Source organism: Protopterus annectens, chromosome 14.part0 (assembly GCF_019279795.1).
Source record: "Protopterus annectens isolate FY-2018-M chromosome 14.part0, PAN1.0, whole genome shotgun sequence".
In the NCBI taxonomy this organism is placed as follows: Eukaryota; Metazoa; Chordata; order Ceratodontiformes; family Protopteridae; genus Protopterus; species Protopterus annectens.
This window is the reverse complement of record NC_056748.1, coordinates 465,605,403-465,626,534: the sequence shown is the minus strand read 5'-3', so window position 1 is coordinate 465,626,534 and position 21,132 is coordinate 465,605,403.

Sequence of the window (21,132 nt, the reverse complement as noted above, 5' to 3'; positions counted from 1 at the left end):
TCATCTATTGAAATGGGATGAAAGAGCTCAAGGGAGGTAGTTATGTCAACTGTAAGAAGTCTCAGGCCAGTAAACAACTGGATCTGAGGGTCCATGCTTTGGTTGCCATTAGGAATGGGATCGTTGTAAAGATGAGAATAAAGCCTTTGAAAGTTTTGGCAGTTGCAGAAGGTAATGTCACAAACGTCCTCCACTATTAGTGCTGGGAATGTTCATTTAGTGCAGGCATTGTCTGAGCCTATAGGCCAGAAATTTGACTGGCTTGCAGCCTTTTGCCAAAGCTTGCATCACAGCCATATTAAAATAAAGGCATGTTTTTATTTTTATAAGCTGCACCAACTTTACTTCTACATGTTTATGTTGCTGCAGAGTACATTTACTTTTAAATGTACAGCTACATTCTTGTAACCCAGAACAGTGCACCAAAACGGTTTCAGCCAAGTAACTAGTAATCCACAATGAAACCGTAACCAGTAAGGCAGGGGCACCCACAAACTCAGAAACTTCCAAGACAGGCTAAAAGTAAAACCAGTAGTTTATTAAACATGAAGGTTGAGCACTTTCATCCACAACTGTGGACTTCTTTAGAACTTGCTGTCTAACTGCTGAATTCACTACTCAGGCATTTAGTGACACAATCCACATAGACATCAAAAGAAGAAGAAAAAAAAAGACGAACAGCTAACAAATCGAAAGTTAACTACTCAATTCAAATAAGCACAAAACGGGTCAATTGGGTATGTGATTTTCTTTTAACTTCATGTACACTATACTAAGTAAACATAGTTATATCTTTAAAATACGACGGCAACCTTATTTTTTAGGAGCCTCCTCCTAAAAGCCATGAAAACTGACAGCAAAAACAAGGTCAGGTCACGTTATTATTGAATGCTTATTAAAAATATAAGTACCTGTCATCCAGGTGCACAAAAGAAGTTTAAGAAACATCACAGATATTCAAGTTTTAGAACTCCTTTCCTTTTCATCAAGATGTGTAATAACTGGCCATTTGTCCTTTTTAGAAGAGGATGAGGCGCCATTGAGAAATGTGTGCATATCCATGCCTTCTGATGGTTTATCCTGATAGCAGGATTGCTTAATTACATGATCTAGAGGTTACAACATGGTTGACTCAGTAAAAATCTTAATCATAATTTTCTAAGGTGGTATATCCATTTTCTGAAGCAATCTTAAATAACTGGCAGCCCATGGTTTTCCTCTGTGGCTGATCCAAACTGTCCTTTCCTCCACATGTGAACTGAAGGTAGATTCCACAGATGCTGCTACAAGAGAGAAATAGGCTGCTCTTTGGCCACAGATGCAAACCTCCCCAGTGTTGCATGTCAGTTTGATCTGCCAGGAGGATGGGATGAGACAGGCTGCATAAAATGTCAATTCCTTAGTAGTAAATTGTCGTGATACTGCTAGATTTGGGAGAGTGGTGTCTTAGTGATTAGTCTGCAAAGAATCCATTGCTTTGTCTGGAGGCTCAAGGACAAAGCAATTCTGATGCTACTTAATGCACAGAGCTGGTGGATTTTTGAGAGCAGTAACTATACTATTATGGTAACACAGAGATATAATGTGGGGAAAAACACTTTCCAATGATTCATGAGCTCTGAGGAAAAATCATAAGAAAGACAGAATTTCTCTCCCTCCAATGCAAATAAAATCTTTAATCTCTTTTGCTCTGTAAATCACTTCCTCTTTGTCAATATCCTTGAGATACTTCATAACGATTTGTTAAGCAGGTTGACCAGGCCTAGAAGGAGGCTTTATTGAGTGATGTGCTTGTCCAAAATAAGGTGATGGTTGATACTAAGAGCCTTTGGCAAGGAGACCTGAAGGGACAAAATTAGTTTTCACTTAGCTCATACCCAAGAGTTGAAGACTTCTTCACTTAAAATGATTCTCCATGTCTTTCACTTCCTCTGTCACTCTGTCAGATGTGAAATTACAGCCGGATGTTTTTACACTGTGTATATATATATATATATATGTATTTATTTCCTGCTTGCAAAGATTACTGCTGCAAATGTATACCAACTGTCTGTATGTTGATAGGTCTACCTTGTAACTGACTGTACACTACCACATGTATAGTTAATTATCTCTGTAATTTTCATTTTTGTCAATGTTTTAATTTGCATCAAAATGAAGAAAAAAAGGTAGTTCGACCACAACGGCTAATAGCATGTACTTTAATAAAATAAAATATATAAAAAGTAGTACAAAGAGATAAGCACTTTCACACTTGTGCTTCTTCAGATCTAAAATAAAGCAAAGTGATTAAGCGTATTTAAACATATGATAGACAATCACAACAAACACATCATTAAAAAGTCAGTGATGTAATGGCCTGGCTTTCAAAACCAGTTTTAAGGGAATAAAACCATTTAAGTCAGGATATTTATCTGCCTGTAATTCAGCTATTCCATTTTAATTCCAACAATTCAGTTTTGTTAATAAAATCACCACCTCTTACATTGATAGTGACAGTCTCTAGTATTGTAAAACTAAAAGAATGGCCACTACTGCCTTGAATGTGCTTATAAAGAGCATTTAGAATATTTTTGCGTTTAGTATCCCTAAGATTCTGTAGAACATGGTCTTTTAAAAACCTGTTGGTTTTACCAACATAGAATGCTTTATATGATCTACAAATAGCAACTTAAACCTACAGTCAGCATAAAAATTAACTATAATAGTTTTCTGTGTAACTGGATGTATGAATACACTGGTACAAGACATTGACCCACATGCTTTACAGTTGCTACATGTGAAAAGTACCTTTTCTGCTTGATTTATATGGACCATAGCAAAGTTGTCTCTAAAGTGAAAGGTTATTTTTTAAAAATAAAGCTAGGTCTTGCACCCACTATCCCCCTGCTTTTATCATCAGAAAGGAGAACTGACCAGTTCCTTCCAATAATGTCACAAGCAATGCTAATATCATTACTATAGGTTAGGGGTACTCTACATTTACGATGTGTGGTGCCTTGCTTATGAGTAGTGTTAGGTTCCCTTCTGGGGGAACTTTATCTACCCACTCAATTAATGTTCAGAAACACAGGAATCGACCAACTGCCATTCGGCATCCCGTGTTCTCCGAACCTTAATTCTAAATTTTGATAGTAAATTGCGGGTAATACTCTTACACCTGTGAAAATCAAAATCTAGAGAATGTCATGAACTGTCTGCAAGAATAGTAAAGTTAAGGTCAGGTCTTTGCTATTATGCTTCAGCAATTTTAATTATGTGCAATACCTTAATTGCCAGCAAGAAACTGTAGGTAGTGTTAATCATTTGAAATGCCAGGACCCCCTAACTCCCAAAACATTAAGACTTAAGGACCAAAAGATTGGACATGTATATACTAAGTCTGAGATGCCATTTCTCAGAGTATTCCCTTTTCTCTGAATTATGGCAATCTCGACTTTGTATATATAAGTTCAGGGAGTATTTCTGGCATGCCGCACACATGGAGTGTGCAATAGGGCTTGCCTCCCTGGAAAAAGAAGTTTTAAGGCGATCAGTGATTTTTGAGATTCACTCTTCTCCTGTTTTATCAGTCTTTTTTTGGCTTTTCAGGAGTCAACATTTTGAGTGGCAACATTTCATTAGGAAGCCATACAGACTATTAAATTCTGCCATTACGGTGTTATAAATACACAGTATATGCGTAAAAGGAAGACCCTAGCTTTAAAAAAGCAGTTGGTATAGTCTATGTTAACAACGACAGAAAATAGTAACTCATTACTCAGCTAGAAATATAGACTGGGTTTGGGAAGGTAGTACCCAATTTAAAAAATGACATGATAACAGGGAAAAATGTTCCTCACATTAAAGATTAGTGGTTGTACTAAAGATAAGATATATATATATATATATATATATATATATATATATATATATATATATATATATATTTTTTTTTTTTTTTTTTGCTGAACCATCTAATCAGAGTTGGCAGTGTAACCAGCAAGTAAAGAATTCTAAATATTTACCTCTATCTGACCTGGAAAGGTGGGGTGATAACTACCAGATGCACTCATAGGAGTGTATGAGTCTAACAAAGATGACGGACTAGCGTTAGAGAGGACCAAATGTAGAAAACTTTGGTAAAGTTTACAAATTGAAGGTGAGTCTGTACCAGTTAAATCAGCATACATCTACAGCAAAGCAAAACATAGCAGCACAGACAGATGATGTATTGGAGTTGCATAATAAAATAATGCATACTGAAAGTGTTGTAAAGTAGTAGGTATATCTGACTAGTAGACTTAATGAGAAGGAATCAATGAGATGCTGTATTTCTAAGTAATGAAGTTAAGGAGAATGGAAAATGTACAACCTGGCCAAAATGTTAAACTTTCTGTCAAGCTAAAACAGAAAACCCAAGAAAAGACGAATTGTAAGCAACACATGAGTTGTGGAAAGGATACACTTACCAATAAGAGAGAAAAAACTTGTGTAGTAAAAGCAAGAAGCAGTGCCTGGTCAGAGTTTTAAATTGGTTTCTGTCAATGTTAGACAGAAAACTCAAGTAAGGGAAGACTGTAGGAATCAAGTATTTGCAACTAAGGAAAATGTGGAACTAAAAATTAATTTTTTTTCTGAAGCACAGTTTGCTAACAAAGAGAAACCTAGAATTTCTGTGCTAAATGCCATGATTGTCAGCAGAGAGCTTCTTACCAATGTTCTACAAATCCTTTGATTCCAATGCCAATAACATAGGCACCATTGGAATGTATTGTTATGAACATTGTTGATGCATTGGTAAAATCCAAAATGGGTTTCAGTATGTTTTGGTTATTCTGGAAAATGAGACTAAGTGCTCTGGGGCTATTTACCCATGCATAAGCCTAAGGTAAAGTCTACAGTGAAAAACTTACTCTAATTATTTTCTAAAGGTGGGATACCTAAGGAAATGCTCACCAAACTTCTGGACTCTATTTATGTCCTGAATAATACAGCAATTGTGTGAAAATTTTAAGGTCAAATGATTAAAAATCCCTGTGTACCATCTGCAGACAGTTGTGTTAGCAGAGCTTCATAACTGTAGACAAAAATAATTCTGCACGGTCTGGCAGTTAGCACAGAGGATGAAAGATATGCACCTTTAACGTGCTGCTTCTTGCTGTCAAAGGTTTGATTCTCTCAATCTCCATTTAATTACCATTTCATCCTGAGTGTAAAAAAATATAATCTGCAAATCAGTGTCCCACTCAGGTCAGCAAATACAAATAAATAAAATAATTAGAGAAGACCATAAAAACTAGGGACACTTGATCACATGCCTCCTGCTAGCCATTAGACAAGTACTACAAGCCTCAACAATGTTTAGTCCTTTTATGGTGTTATATGGCATGCACCCTTGCAGACTGATAGATATTGCCAGTCGAACTTGGGAAGAAGAGCAAACCACATTTTAAAAGTGTCACAGAACACTATATCAATTTACAAGAAAGGGGAAATATGGTGCTGCCCACTGTATATGAACAGGCGGAAAGAGTCAAGGTTACACTCCAAGGTGTATACTACAGAAATACAGGAACAAAGGAATTCAAAGCTAGATGCGGATGATGGATTCAATCCCCTCCAAACAAAACACATTTTGGGGTAAGTGGCATAGTCCATTTGAAACTGTAGAAAAACTAATTGAGGTAAACTACAGGCTAGTAAGAGAAAACTAGAACAAACACACCACATTAGCTCCTGAAACTATGGAAAATATGCAAAATGAGGTAATTCATTTAGCAGCAGAAAAAGGTATGTCCCATAAAGAAAGAAAACTGATCATTGTACCTGCAGTTCAAGTGGATGATACACTAAGCCATAGAAACAAAAAATAAGAGAGAGTTATAGGTGTTTTCAGAACCACAAAGGTTAACATAAAACCATATAGAACATGAGCCACAGATAAAGGCTGTGCAAGAAGAGGTACAAAAATGCTTAAGATGGGGGAGCAAGAGGGATCAAAATGTAATGGAAACAGCCTTATAATGTTAGCCTCAAGGCTTGATGGAACAATAAGGCTTTGTAATGATTTTAGGAAGCTAAGCACCATTTTGAAATTAAACAGATACCCAATGCCTAGGGTTGATGAAGTAACTGAAAAGCTGTGGAAGGCAAAATAATTGATCACATTAGATTAACAAAGGGTACTGCCACATCCCTCTAACAGCTGACACCAGACCAGAAGGTCTATTTCAGCATACTGTCTTCCCTTTATAGTTACATGGCACCCATGTGACCTTTCAGAGATTAATGGACAGAGACCTAAAGTCCCTTGTCAAATATTCTGCTGACCTAGACAACATCATAATATACTCTGAGGATTGGGATTCTCGTCTAGCCAAGGTACAGACTGAACTGGACTCCCTGGGGCAGCCAGGCTAGCAGCCAATGTCTGCATGAACATATCAGAGATAACTTAGGTTATGTCATTAATAAAGGTATGGTTAGGCCCCAAAAAGAAAAAGTAGTATAAAGTAAGAAACTGGCCTTTTCCAGGCTTTAAGAAACAAGTTAGTGAATTCTTGAGTTTAGCTTGGTACTATTAAAATACGCCCTATTGTTCATCTGTAGCATGTTATCTTACAGATCTAATGTAAGAGAGGAAGCCCCTTATACTAAGGCACTAGAGGCAGACAGGTCCCTATTAGTTCAGTGACCTTCCAGTTCAGTGAACTGCATTTTTGGTTCATTTGCATCGAACATGCTGTTTAGCAAACTGTTCATACTGAGATCGCTATACAGTGAAGATTTGAAATTTGCCCTTTCTTCACTGTAGTGCGATCTCAAAGTTGGCATATATAATTAGCGGGTGGTGGGGGGCACATCAGGATTCAGTTTACGATGAAATGCCATTTGTTGAAGTGACTTTTTGCTGAATTAATATAGACCAGAGGTAGACAATGCTTCTTAGCCTTTCCTGATTCAACATGCATCTTGTAGTCTATAATGACACATCCAAGATAGGTCTATGGGCAGTACCACAGACCTTTGTTGGTGAAGATCATACCATATGTTTTCTGAGCCACAAATTGAGTAGAGCAGACATTAAGTACTCCATTTTTGAGAGAGAAGGCAGACTCTTCATTGAAGTATTAACTCCATGGCCAAGAATTTACTCTGGTTACTGACCATGCCCCATAGTTGTGCTTGAATAGACAACAGGAAGTGAATACAAAACAATATAGTTAGGTATGTTCCTGGTTGACATTTAGATTCACACTGAAAGACAGACCAGAATTCATCATAATGCTGGAGGCACATCAAGGTTTAACAGCCCCTCAGTGGGTCTTAAAATGACATGTGACTAAGCTGAGGGGTCATATAACATGGTGCTGTTGGTTCTCACAAGAATGGTGACAAAACAATATAAATATTATAAACAGAGAAACAATGACTATATTTTTGGGTAATTTTGGTAGAACGCATTGTTATGTACCTACAGTGGATAAATAGAACTTTTGCAATTACTTGAGGAAGTCAGCAGAACTGCATGATATATTAGCTAGCGAGGTAGCTTAATAACATCACATGATTTCTCATCTTTTCAAAAAGAATGTTGTAGCCAAAATAGTTTGGAGGATTATTTGTTCTGGGTAGTGAACTACCATAAAGAACAGCTGCTGCAGAGTGTCTGAGGAGATCTGGGCATGTTCCTATAAAAGATGAATTCAGGGAAGCTAAAAGAAGAGTTATTTGAAGGATACTATTGCCCTGATTATTGAGGGAGTTCTTAGATATTGATATATAAGGAAGGTACTGTTTTAACATACATTAGTCATCAGTTCAGAAAATTGTTTTAAATACACTAACTTGTACTGAAAATAATCTGCACCACTATATTCTTGTTTAATAATGGAAAAGACCTTGAGAGCTCTAGGTGCTTTTATGTTTCATGTTATATAGTTTGTGTGCATGTATGTGTCTGTGTGTATGTGTGTGTGTGTGTGTGTGTGTGTGTGTGTGTGTGTGTATGTATGTATGTATAGATATAGGGATCTACTTTGACCCATCAAATTAACATTTCAGTGAAACTCAGTTTTGCTAGTCCAGTATTGCAAAAGTGCATTTCTCCAGAAATCCACTTGCGCAAAACTACAGTTCACCAAGGTTGTTGTTGGAGATCATGGTACAATAGGGATAAGGATATTTTCCCTTTTCCCTGCTGTAGTGGGATCTTGGAGTTGGTATGTATTAGTAGCGGGGGTGTGGGGGGTACAGGGGGATGTTCCCCCCTGAATAATTTAGTGTAATGTACTTGTTTATTTATTTTTTTTTTGGTGTACTGTAGTTTTGCACATGTGCATTTCTGGAGAAATGCTCTTTCGTGAAACCAGACTAGCAAAACTGAAACGTTAATTTGATGGGTCAAAGTAGACCCATATATATATATATATATATATATATATATATATATATATATATATATATATATATATACAGGTCCCCTTCAGATGATCAAAGTTCCAAAACTTTGAACACCATAGGCGGAAAGGTTGAAACTTTGAACATTCTGAATGTAGAAATGGGAAATTTACCATTTTCCTAACTGTAGTGCGATCTTGGAGTTGGTATATTTAGTTAACAAGGGGTGCATGGGGTGAAGGGGGGCTTGTCCTCCTGAAAATTTTGTTTATTTATTTATTTATTTTATGTTGAAAGTTTCAAAACTTCAATCATATGGTCCTCGGCAATATGATGTTTGAAGTTTTGGAACTTTGGTAATCTGAAGAGGATCCATAGAAAGATAGATAGAGCTATGGATATATAGATTTATATATGTGTGTGTGTGTGTGTGTGTGTGTGTGTGTGTGTGTGTGTGTGTGTGTGTGTGTGTGTGTGTATATATATATATATATATATATATATATATATATATATATATATGCATGTATGTATCCATACATATATAGAAAGATAGATACAGAGACTGAGTTGTAACTGTGACATACCAGATGGAGAATAACAGCCGACTTCTTAGAGATAGTCTCCACTTTAGTTCAGGGATGGATTCCAATACAATCATAATAATACTAGAGGACAGTACAATTTAATGTTTACTTTAACCATTCAAGTGGTGGGCTGCCAAAAGTCCATGTTGCTATTATCTTATATTTTTTTTGAGATGACATCGGTGCCAGATTAAAGCATATGAGAATCCTAAAAAAGTTTAATTGGGTCTATATTAGAACATCGTTGTTCTAATATCGAACCCTATTCAGCGAAAGCTGAAAACATCGAACATACAGAACATCAAATTTTTTCCTAGAGAAAAAATTTGCTGTTCCAAAACACATACACACAACACAAGCACACCAAACAAACAGCAATCCACACACATATACCTAAAATCTTACACCTAACCTTACACTAAACTAAACACACACCACTAACCATCCACTTACCTGAACCCAAACCCTAACCCTAAGGTCCATCACTATCGCACACTCACCTCACCCGCGTCCTAATCCTAACTCACCTACCCCGCCCTAACCCTCACATCTACACAATCGCACACTTACCTGACCCGCGCCCTAACCCTAACTCACCTAACCCACCCTAACCCTCTCCTCCACACAATTGCACACATACCTAACCCGTGCCCTAACCCTAACTCACCTAACCCGCCCTAACCCTTACGTCCACACAATCGCACACATACCTAGCCCACACCCTAACCCTAACTAACCTAACCCACACTCAATCACACACTTACCTGAGCCTGACCCCTAACTTTCCACCACAGCGCTGAAAATACCAAAGCAACTGAAACGGACAACCAAATTCTTTCCCTAGGAAAAAATTTGGTTTTCTTTTGCTTCGATATTTTCAGCTTTTGCTGAATAGGGTTCGATATTAGAACATTCGAAGTTTTGAAATGTCGATGTTCTAATATAGACCCGTTTAATTTACAGACTGTATCTGTAATCAAATGTTTTGCCTCCTTTGAAAGCTGTGGATAGTAGTATTTATCATCAGTGTTTCTCTATATAACTTTACATTGCATGTGACTAAACTGTGTTCCCATTTCTGTTAGAATGCTTAGGCACTGCCAGTCTCCTTACTTAACAGTGTCTAATTAATGTCTCATGCTGTTGACATTTAAGAGACTTCCACATCCATTCAGATGATTAACATCAGCTGTGGAATGACTGTAATAAACCTTTAGAAGAAATGTAACCTGCTTCACAGTGACAGGTGTCCTTTCAGCAGTGATATCGAATGGTCACAAAGTGTATGATAGTGTGTGTGTGTGTGTGTGTGTGTGTGTGTGTGTGTGTGTGTGTGTGTGTGTATGTAGCAAAGATCCAACGAGCATCACAAGGATTTTCCCATGGTTACATTTTCTGTTAGTGATACTGTCTCTTCAAAGAACATTTCCGAAGGGTGTGGCCAGGATGTCCACTGTGTAGCAGCATTTTTTCAAAAGCTCTGTCTTTCAGACCTTTTTTGGCAGGATTTTAATAATATATCTATCCTAATTTTTGATTTTTTGTCTTCAACAAAATTTTTAGACTATATATTAGGATAATATATAAACCTTTTTTTATAAATATTAAATTTTCCTGTCAAAAACTATTAAGGAATCTTCATCATCAGAACAACATGAGCTTCAACAAATCTTCTCATCAAGAATCAACTTTAAAAAAAGAACTTCAATCTTTAATAACTAACTTACAAGAACTTTCAGCAAAACTAGATAAAATGGATATGAAATTAGACAACTTTAAGGAGAAATGTACTCAGCAAACAGATCTTATACACGATGACCTTACTCAACAGAAAAAGCAGATATCTGGAATAGAAACAACATTGAATGACATAGACAGCAGAACTCAAGAAAAATGAACATAACATCGAATGTCTATTAAGAACACTCTCCTTCAATCAAAACTGGATGATCTTGAAAATAGATCACGGAGAAACAACATAAGAATATTTGGCTTACCAGACAACATAGAAGGATCTGATATGATGAAATTCCTCTCTTCTTGGATACCTGAAATTTTTGAACACCCAGAAGCTTTTTCATTTGGTATCAAAAGAGCACATAGATCCTTGGTAACATCTAAAAATAAAAGTAATTTCATTAAATCTGTCATTGTAAAATTTTACTTATCTCATTACAAGGAAATGGTATTAAAGACAGCCTGGTCAAAATCACCTATTAAAATAAAATACAAAGTCATTCGTTTTGATAATGAGTAATTCCCCTGCTGTGATTTCAAAAAGGAAAATCTTTCGGTCTCTAATTAAAGAGCTTAAGAAAAATCAAATAAAAACCCACTTGCTATTCCCTGCAAGACTAAAAATATTGCATCAAAATGATTACAAAATATTTGAAGACTTGGATTCTGCCATCACTTTCATTAAAAACAACAAAATACAAGAAAAACTTGAGGACTTGGAATGGGCAAATACTAGTCTTAAAAGAAATGCATAAAGTAATACTTGGAAAACTTTTGATCCTAAAAAGAAGCTGAAAAAATGATTAACAACAACAAACCATTCAACAAGTAATAGCCAAAATATTCTACTCTAGAAAAACCTTTACTGATTCTTCAATTTTCCAGTTAATATGACCCTATAAGTCGAGGAAAAGAAACCGGATTACCAGGTGAGCTTATTAATATCTTGCTTTATTGTTTTTTATTTTATTACTGTTAGTGATATATCTGTCGTGGTTGCAGTACATTATAGTAATATACTTTTAAATATGGATTAAAGCTTATTTCTAGTTATGCTTCCTGTTGGACATGCTGTTGTTCATATAATATAATATAACACTTGATATGATTTGACAAGTGATATAGTTTCCTGCTGATTACTTGAACAGGAAGATTATGGCAGCATTGTGCTTTAATTGTCCCTTTGATTGATTATATAGCAGCTCACCTGGAAATACTAAATGTTTTATTATGGCTGCCTTGGATTGTTGGGAATTAATGGTTGTAGATGTTCAGTAGCTGAATTGTATGAAGGCATTTGTTTATCTAATTGTTCACAGTTTTTGTTTAATTGATTGCAGATGTTCTGTTGAACTTCACAACAAACTTTATGCCAGGAACTTGATAGGGCTAACAACCTTGTAGAATGAGATGTTTCAGGATTGTTCACTTTTGTGCTTGGGTTGCGAATCAGTATGGCTTTAACTAAGCAGACTGGGGTTTGAGAGAACAGGTGATGCTTGGGATTTGTTTTTTGGAGCCTCTGTCTCACTCATGTGGTTGTTTTTTTCTTTTCTAGATTTCCTTGTGTGCTTATGTGGCTGGACCATGGGATGGGCACTCCGTTGGTTGCGGTTGAAACTGGTGAGCTTTGATGTGTGTTTGCGAAAGTTTGAAAGGTTTAAAGATTTTAAATATGGGAAATCTGTTTTGTTGAAGTATTTTGCTTGCTTGGAACAGGCTGTTAGTTGTTTGTGTTGGTGATGTTTCAGTGGGGCTATTTGAGGTGTAGGGGCTGATGGTTATGTGTGAACCTTTCATGTGTGCTTCAGACTGGCTTCATTTTCCTTTTTTTTTTTTGAAACCATCACAAGTGAAGCTTTGAGGCACGGGAGGACTTTCATGCTGGAGACGTTGACTACAAAAGCAAAAGTTATTTAAATCTCACTTAAAAATTCCCGCTAGAACTCGCAATACAGTTTTTCTTAAAAATCCTCCTGAGAACTTGACCATCTTATATCTCCATTATTTGTGCATGTGCAGTAACCATGACACTTTAAGTGATGAGTTAATATGATATTTCAACTGGGTCTTCAGAATTCACGTAACTTTAGAATGTTGAAATGTTAATTGTAACTGATGGTTCAATTTTGTAAAGAAATATAACTTATAATTCTTGTGTAATGTAGAAATTAATTATTTATGAAATAGATAAAGCAATTTTGGTTTTTATAACAAATTCAAACTATAAAACTATTATTTTAAGGTTTCTTGTGGAACTCTTTCATAGGCTGTTGTTAGTATATATTAATTATTTCTCTTTGTGGTGTGCATTCCTGTTCTAATTAGTTTCATGGAAAGGGTAAAGGCTGGTTAAGTCATTATAGCATCAGACTATAAACAAGTTTATCTCTTTTGCTATTTATTTTTCTTTCAATTAAAAAAACAGTCAAATCTCTACAGTTTCTTTTATGTAAATTTTGTCTCTCTTGATCGGTAGACATTAACTTTTGGCATAATTCGTGACAACAGTAAATGTTGAAGTTTATTTAACATCCTTCTTATTAATATTTGAAAATATGACTGAATAGCTACAATGAATTATGAATGTGCTTATTTGCTGAAGTAGGAGTCATTTATCTACCATCTTTGCATTCGGATTTTTGAAGCAACAGGTCAAAGTCGCAATGAATGTTGGTGCTACAGCTGGAATTTCAAGGATGCTGGAGACTATATGATTAAAATACATAATTTAGCTTATGATATGTAATTACTTCTATTTTAAGGATTATTTCAGATTGAATGTTTTTCATTTTACTTCAATTAATTTTTATTATTGCATACTTAATGTTTAGAATATATCTGACAATTACACATATTATTATTAATATCTTTTCTTTTATACTTGCTAAAAGTTTAGTTTCCAATAATAAGAACTGAAAAGTAGTGTAATGCTATATACTTTGGAAAAAATTATATATTCATAAGGAAATAGAAATATAATAAGTATGACACAATGAATGATAAAAGGTACATATATTTCTAGAACATTAGAATGCTTAGTTATATTTAATTGTTTAAGATGTAATTATTTTATGATTAATGAACTATTAGTTAAATTCTAAAGACTTTCTTTCATTGGTAATTAGAGGATTTCAAATATAATAAAAGTGTTATTAGTTATTCTTTGTTCCTTCTTATGAAACAGATAAAGGAAGATATACATTTCTTATTTGAAGATTAATATCATTCTTATTTAGCCAGAAGCTGATTTGATGTTGCTACAAGTTTGAAGGTTAATTTAGGTGATAGTAGGTCACCTAAATTGGGAGTTCTTTTACTTCAGAAGGGTCTGGGTTGTATATATTGTTTTATTGTTTAGTTATAACAACATTTTTTAAATTGTTCTGTTAATGTTGACCATTAATTTGAAAAGCAAGTACATCCAAAACTATCTGAAAAGCAATTGTGTTTTATCCAACTGGGAAATATCATACAGTATTCATTTTAGATATTACAATTATATAACTAGATGGTCAACTCCTTACACATTTAACTTACTTATAAGATGGCAGTAATAAAAGGTATTTCAATCAATATCAAATACCTTAAGCTTCATAAATCATAACAAAGTTTTCTACAAGAAACCCACTTAATTTCTGAAGACATAGCTAAACTTAATAATAAAGCTTACTCTGTTTTGGTAAGCTCAGAACACTCTAAAAAAGAGGAGTGGCTATCATTTGGAATAATACACTATCCATGCCTAAAATAATTGATGTTTACAAGGATAATAAAAGGATGTTTTGTGCTATAATTATAGAATTAAATAAAAAAGTGTACACTTTAGTCAATATATACTGGATTCCAGGTATAGGAACTAATGTAGTTAGACAACATCTAGACCAGATTGTTCATTTTCCAAAAGGAAACATAATTCTAGAAGGAGGTTTTAATTGCATTCTAGATTCTAATGACACTACTAATAAAGGTAAAAGGAAAACTTCAGCTTCGGCCAAAAAGTTAAAAGACTTTATTGATTTATTCCTACTAAAAGACACTGAACATTTTTCTGACCCGAATTCGCTGTTTTACTCTTTTTATTCTCATAGGCATAATTCTCATTCTAGAATAGATAGTATTTTAATCTCTAAAGACTTAACAGATTCCCTAATCAAAACAAATGTAATAACATGTCCTCTTTATGACCATAATTGTATAACTTTTGAATTACTCATTAGTATTTATTGTACTCAAATCAAAAGAATACCTGCTTACATTACAAAGCTAGAAGAATTTAAACAGTTTATATCATTAGAAACCCAAAACTTTATAGAGCTTAATAGTACCAATAATATATCTGAAATATATATTTGGGATGCTTTAAATGCATATTTATATAGAAGAATTATAAGTTAGTATCAAAATAAAAGGAAATTATGAGTCAAAGAACTTTCTGATATACAACTTAAGTTAGATAATTTAAAGCTTAACCATAAAAAAGATAAATCCATGACTGATAAAAAGAAATACATTCTTTAAATAGCAAATATCTGGAAATATTAAATCATAAAATGAAAATTATTTCAGAAAAGTTTAAGCTAATAAACTTCTCAACAAACTTAAATCTTTAAAGCTGTTAGCAAATAAAATGGAAAGATTAAATAAAATTTACCATATTAATGAAATATATTCTCCCCCCAAAAATTTACAAAACATTCTATCTGAATTTAACGAATTTTTTAATAACATTAATTTAAATTCCAATACAATTGATCCAAAGGAAGATATTAAAGCCTTTATTAATAAATATACTAACAAAAATATCTATAGATCAAAAAAATAATATAGACAAACCTATATCTTTTAAAGACATTCAGACACAAATTAATAAATTAAAACAAAATAAAGCCCCAGGTAATGATGGCATTATACCAGAAATATATAAAATATTACCTAATAAAGCATTAAAATTACTTCATGGAATTTTTAATTCTTCTCAAAACTTGAATAAAATCCCTCCCTCATGGAATATACTTTTATTTCTCCCATACTGAAATCTAATAAAGACCCAACCAAATGTTCCTTATATAGACCCATTTCTTTACTTAATATAGATTACAAAATGTTCATGTCCATATTTGCAGACAGGTTAAAATGTTTTTTACCAAATTTGATTAAATATGATTCATATAATAACATAAAAAGAGCATTAATTTTGATTGAATTGGTTAAACATTTAAATAAGAACCTAACACTGGTTAGTTCAGATATTAACTCTGTGTTTGATTCAATTAGTTGGGACAACTTATTTATTATTTTAGAAGAACTGAATTTCTCTCATAAATTTATAAATCTCATATCATACTTATATATTGGTAGCCAAGTATACATTAAAATTGGCACTAGTATTTCTCAAAACATACCAATAATTAAGGGTACTAAACAAGGATGCTCTTTGTCTCCTTTATTGTTTACATTAATTATGGAACCATGGGCAAATGTATTTAGATGAGATAATGATATAGTAGGTTATAAACTACATTCCAAATTATCCACTAAAATACAAATGTTTGCCGATGATGTTCTCCTTTCCCTTGCAGATGAAAGTTTATCTATTCAAACTCTCTTCAAAAATATGAACCTTTTCCAAAAAAAAATCAGGTCTAACTTTTAACAATAATAAGACACAAATTCTTTTCATTGGACCAAAACAATTTAATTTACATTATGATTATAAAAAATACATAGCACAATCTGATCAATTTCTGTATTTAGGTATTTTAATTGCCAAAAATATTAAATATATCATACAAATTAATTATAATAAAAGTCTTACAGCAATGGAAAATTTGATAAAACATTGGAACAAAATATCTTTTTCCATGAATGAAAAACTTACTACTATTAAAATGATTTTACTCCCTAAAATACTTTACATTATTAAATCCATTTCTTTACCTCCTCCAAATTTGATAATAAAAAAAATTAACGTAATGTTTTAAATTCTTATGGTTTTGAAATAAACTCAGAATTGCACTAACTTACCCTATGAAAAATTTGAATAATGGAGGCATAGCTATGCCAAATTTAAAATTTTATTCAATCTCTTCCATGATTAAGGTCATATCTCTTCTAATTGATGTTAAATATCAAGTTAAATGGAAAAAAATAATTGAAACATTAATGTTGGATACATTAAAAATAATATTACACAACATTTGTCATTTATAAATAACCCCTCTATCTGGATTTTGAAAGATCTGTTTTCTGTTTTCCCTTCTTACAAATTTGCAAGTAATTATTTAACAGTTCTACTAAAATCTTTTAGAAATTTTATACTTAAATATAATGTATATAAAGATTGGTTATTCCTAATTTCCCCATAGTTCATACTCAAGGCATTTTTTTTACTACAGATTCTATAAAATTTATATATTTTCAACAGAAAAAACTTATTTTTTTGGTATCAAATGATGACAAACAACGACTTGAAATCTATTAATACACTTAACAATGAATTTGAATTTGAATTTCTTTATTGGTTAGAACTACAAGAAGGAAGGAAATTTATACTAAATAATATTGAATTAATGTCCTCTACAACAAAGTAATTCCTAATTTAATACAATATATGATTTTATCAATTCAGAATATCTCTCCAATTACTAATAAATTGTCACATATATAAGGCTATAAAATCTGACTTAGATGTTTTCCCTGATAGTTATTGGAACTTCTTTTATACCATTAACAACCAACTTCATACAGATAAAGATAAAACTTCTTCTTCTTTCGGCTTTTCCCGGTTAGGGGTTGCCACAGTGGATCATTTGTCCGCTCATGATTGGCAGTGGAGTTTTACAGTGTCAAGTTGCCAGCCCGGTGCCCAACCTTCCATAGAAGGTACACACATGTACACACTCACACCTAGGGCCAACTTAGAGTGTCCAATCCACCTACTGCATGCCTTTGGGATGTGGGAGGAAACCCATGTGACCACAGGGAGGACATTAAGATTCCGCACAGAAGACACCCCAGCGGAGAATCGAACTGGAGAACTTCTTGCTGTGATGTGGCAACACTAACCACTGCACCACTGTGGCTGCCCACAGATAAAGATAAAACTAATATATTAAAATCATCAAGCTTAACTACATCTTTGCTCAAATGGAAAGTATTTGCTTGGAAATATATGAATAGATCTTTTATTACTCCACTTATAATGAGTAAGATTGACAAAAAAGATGTAATTTGTTGGAGATGTAATAAACAATTAAATGTTGATTGGTCTCATATGTTCTTTGTACTGAATTAAAAACAATTTGGAAAATATAATTACTTTTATGCAGGCAATATTCACAGATATTTTCACTTTATCTAAATCTTTGATAGTATTTAACGCACCATTTCCAGCCTATATAAAGGTATCTAACTATCCCTTAATTTGGTCTATACTAGCTATAGCTAGAAAGATAATTACAAGGAAATGGAAATCAAAATCCTCTCCAACATTACAAGAATTTAAAAGTCTTCTTAATGAAGACTGTTGTTTGGAAAAACAGACCATCAGATTTAGATGTTCTAGGAATACTTCAGTATATAACAGCTGAAACAAAGTTTATGACTTGTTACAAAAATAGTTTACTAGTATAGTAAATATCATATCTATAAATTAATTTAATTGTCATTTTAAGATGTATGGTGAATAACTTTGTATATAGTTATAATTCATTTATTTTTTGTATGATCAATTGTTTTTTTAGATAATTTAAAATGGTTCATTCTTTAAAAATGTTCATTATATATTTAACAGTATTTCTAATAAAAATTGTTTTAAAAAAAACATTTCCATATTTCCTCCACTTGGGTATCCTTTCAGTCATTGAAAATCTATCTTCCATGTACATAACATTGGTTTAGCTCTGTATCTGAGAATGCATGCAGAACAAAGAAGTGTCAGATGGCTAGAACAGGTAATTTTGAAAACAAGAGAGTCTTCATCTTGCAGTAGACACATTTTTTTCTTTCACCCAATGACATTTCTCTATGATCTCATTAATTAGAGTGGCAAAAGGCATATAAACAGTCCTTCACATTAATGCCCAGACAGCAGTATTGGTACATGAGCTAAGAATGCTCCTAACCCAGTAAGTCATTCTAGCAAGCTCATTACTAAATTAGTGATGTTTATCACTATATAATGCTGCATGATAAAACTACACATTGCTATTCAAACAATGCATTTTTTGCATTAGCTATACATGCTGTTTATGTCATTGTATCACAAAGCTACATTAAACAGGTATATTACAGTAAAAAATAATGCATATTGTTAAATGACACACACAGACTATTACAGCAGCCTTCTCTCCTGCTACAACTACTATACCTAAGGCTACACTAGCGATATATACTGGCACAAAAGCCATGTATATGGCTACAAGGCCCTGTCATATTACTGGAACAAATAGATAGTCTATTATTTCATTCTAAAGCAGCTAAATGTTGTTGTTGTTTGTCTTTTCGGTTTTTCCTGGTTAGGGGTCGCCACAGCGGAACTCCGGTCTGCTAATGATTGGCAGTAGATTTTTATGGTGCCGAGTTGCCAGCCCAATGCCCAACCTTCAGCGAAGGCATGCCCATTCACGCATGTCTTTCGGAGGCCACTCGACTGCGGGGAGGACATGCAGACTCCACACAGAAGGCACTCCAGCTGAGAATCGAACAGGAGAACCTCTTGCTGTGAGGCAACAACGCTACCGCTGTACCACCGCAGCTTTTATTCTAAAGCAACTAAATAGATATGATAAATGGCATATTTTAAAAATTTCTTAGATAGCAAGATTTATCTAAAACTCAGGCTCTGTCCTTATGCCTTGCCTCACTACAACCATTAAAATGTCATTTCTACCTGGACATCACCCTAGACCCAAGCGCTGGGAATAAGCTGCAACTGATTTATGGCCTGTTCAGTTTTAACAGCTATTATTTGTAACCATTGTGCTGCAGTCTTGGAGGCTATTGGCAGCCAGTATGTCCAGTTTATCTCTTCTTTCTACATTGCCTTCCAAAGAAATTAAGAGTTCTCAATTAATGCAGTATACGAACACAGGTCATACAGTACATCATGGTTCACGTTTCTCAGCCTGACAATGTGTATCATTGACTTCCTTTCAGTAACACTAACAACAATTGTTCAAATCCCAAGAGTCAATAATAGTTCTGCTGTAGTTTACATTCAACCTGCATCATACTATCAGTATAGCTTTGTTATGTATTTTATCTGTATGTTTTTTCTGTATTTCCATTGTCTGCAATGTATCATCATCTACATCTAATCTGTATGTACATCCATTTTATGCAATGTATCAGTGCCTTACTGTAATTGTAAGTACTGTGTTTGTACTTTGTCAATGCCTGCATTGTGCAGGTCAGGACTGAAAAGGGTCCATGGACCAGTTCACTTACATGGTTAAAAAACATCAAATAAATAAATACAAATAAAACATCTCATGCATTAGTTATATATTATTTAATTCATGTGTCTGAAAGAATTGTAACAAGTACAAGTAAAGAAAGGGAGTTGGCTGCCTCAACTGTATGTAACAGCAGTATTAGTAAAATTTGTTCTGTGATCTCGTGTGTGGTTAGAAAATGTTACATATTTAAAAGCATGGCCAAACTTAAACATACGGAAGTATCAAAAAATGTTTAAATTTTATCTGGACAAGTACAATCCTGTGGTACAACAGGTTACCAATTTATTAAAATGGCAGGAGGGAAGACTGCATGGTCCATATTTAAAGCTATATTTCAGGGCAGCAAATATGCTGTATTATCTAAAGCATATATGCTAAATTATTTGGCTAAATGGGAATAGCATCCTTGGCCATGTCTTCTATATGAAAACTAATAGTCATATATACTAGTAATATTAAAGGTTTTGTTAGCTATTTGCTTATATGCTACTTTACAAGATGCAGGTGATCTAATAAAGTGTCACTTGCTTTTCATTAATGGAACTGTTTTGCTTGCCCTGTTAATTCAGCAATGAAAGAATGCATTAACCCAGCTGAATAACACAGAGGGAAGGATCCCTGAGTGTGACCCAATCAACACTCAGTTATCAGCTAGGGCAATGAAGAAGCTGTCCAGGAAGGGATAGTGAAGAAGTGGCTGCCATTGCCTTGCCCATTATGGGATGGAGAGTAGGAATTCTGCTTACAATCTAGTCCTCCACTGGTGATGGCGGTAGCACTGTAACTGCATGGCAAACAGCCACTGAATTTGGCATATGGAGGTGGTAGTTAATTGATTCTATATGCAGTGATGTGTATGACTTCAAGTAACCCTGCCCAGTTAGGGTATAACCAAAAAATCCCTGACATACTAGGACAGTGTATGTGGTGCCTCTGGGATGCTATACTCTTTGTCTTCCCTTTCC